Here is a 2207-nt window from a genome sequence, read left to right on the forward strand (position 1 = left end):
ATTATCTATTATGTCTGAATGATGTATATATATAATGTATATATCTTTTAATTGGTAGTCTATTTTATAATGTATATATCTTTTAATTGGTAGTCTATTTTATAATGTATATATCTTTTTATTGGTAGTCTATTTAATAATGTATATATCTTTTATTGGTAGTCTATTTTATAATGTATATATCTTTTTATTGGTAGTCTATTTTATAATGTATATATCTTTTTATTGGTAGTCTATTTTATAATGTATATATCTTTTTATTGGTAGTCTATTTTATAATGTATATATCTTTTTCTTAACTTATCCCTTGCTGTCTGTATGCCGTTGCAAAAATGCAATTTCCCCATTGTGGGACTAATAAAGGTTTCTTAATCTAATCTTAATCTTAATCTTAAAGAGCTGAGTGTCTGTTCTGATCTGTGGATGCTTGTGTTTCTTCTCCCCTGTAGTTTCTGCTTGTTGCTCCGTCACACGCCCTCTGCTGGTGAGCCGCGTCATTACACACAACCGCTCATGTAATGAGGCGAATTTATAACTTTTGACTTTATGTGGAGGAGGGATTGATTTTGGAATGAGGAGGCTGCAGCCTGCGATGGCACCACTAGATGTCAGCTTTTCACAGCATTGGTGGTTCAGTGGTAGAATTCTCGCCTGCCACGCGGGAGGCCCGGGTTCGATTCCCGGCCAATGCAATAATGACCCTTTTAACTGAGGAACATGTGAGGGGACATATATTCACCTTCACATCTATGATGTTGTTCAGCATGTTGTTTTTATATGTGTTAACAGACCTATCTGACTTCTGTTAACATCACTGTGACATACACACAGAGGCACTACACTTCACAGACGAGCTTCAGTGGTACAGTGCACATCACATTTGAAACAAGAGCACTTACCATCACTGGTAGTGAAGGTGCCCCAGGAAGAATTACTGTGATGTTTTACCTTTAGAGCCTTTTTATAGAACACATTCATTTGATTTGAATTAAGAATGTTTGTTGGTGCAGTAGCCAGCATGAGCACTGTAGATGTCTTTATTTAAAGAAGAAAAAGAGAAAAGACCATGTTTCACCTCTTTCTGAGCCTCATTAGTGCAGTAGGCAGCGAGTCAGTCTCATCATCTGAAGATTGTGACTTCAACCCTCACAAGGGGCACTTGTTTTAGAGCCAGAATACAGATTACAAAGAGCACACTGTATGTTTACATGTCATCCAGGTCATGTTCATAGAGACCACTGAAGCAAGGCGTCTGGACTTGTAGAGTTTTCTTGAAGACGTTTCTCTGCTCCTCCAAGCAGCTTCATCAGTTCTACCTGTTGGTGGGAAACATGCTTTATATGTGGAGGAGGACCTCAGTGGGTCTGGGTCAAACAAACAATAGCACTAAATGTGTCCATCCTTACCTGTGATGTTCTGGCTGCCTGGGCCAGGTGTGTCTAACGACTGGCTAACGCAGACCTGGGCAAAGTACGGCCCGCGGACCGTGCGCACAATAGAAGAAGAAACAGAAGAAGAAAGAAAAGAAGAAGGCAGCAAGAGTCAGCTGTCAGCACGGCATCACCGCTAACGTTTTTCCCACCCTCGTTTCTTCTAAGCTGCAGCACTGCGTCATCCCATCTACTCTTTGGAGAGACGCGCTGTGTACACTTTAAAAATGCTGCGCGACTATGCTGAAATGTACGGTAAAGCGTGAAGAAACGCCACGGCGCATTCAGATGTTTCCGCGGAGCTGCAGCCGACATCTGCTCTTAAAAAGCTCAGACCTTGTCCAACTTTCAGAGCTTTTTAAAACTAGTTTGAACTCTAATGGTTTTCTTCTGTAAAAATATCTTCACATCATCTGCTGCTCTGTGCGGAGTGTGTTTCAACATACAACCAGCAACACTCAGAGTGGACCTGGACACACACAGAGGACAGAGGAGAGAGCAGTAAACACACAGACCGGTTCACATCATCAACTCCCTCCGCCACACACTGATTCTGTGGTGTTTTTCCGCCAATGCGATTTTATAATATATCTATCTTTCCATTCATTCAACTCTGCGCAACTCTCTCTCTCCTCCCGTCCGCGTTCACACACATAAGCGCACATGCACGCGCACACACCGAGAGCAGCTGATCCGCCCGCTCCTCCTTTCAATGCACCATGACTGTTGAAGGAAAACCCGGACCGGCGGATATGTTCACAGAGAAGAGCCAACGTT

General features: G+C 42.2%; 1 non-coding gene across 1 annotated transcript; it reads left to right on the forward strand.

Moving 5' to 3' along the window:
• Positions 1-621: 621 nt before the first annotated feature.
• Positions 622-692, forward strand: trnag-gcc (transfer RNA glycine (anticodon GCC)). Its single transcript has one exon. It is a non-coding gene; the product is annotated as a tRNA-Gly (tRNA).
• The last annotated feature ends 1515 nt before the right edge of the window (positions 693-2207 follow it).

Source organism: Parambassis ranga, unplaced genomic scaffold, assembly GCF_900634625.1.
Source record: "Parambassis ranga unplaced genomic scaffold, fParRan2.1 scaffold_27_arrow_ctg1, whole genome shotgun sequence".
NCBI classification, from domain to species: domain Eukaryota; kingdom Metazoa; phylum Chordata; class Actinopteri; family Ambassidae; genus Parambassis; species Parambassis ranga.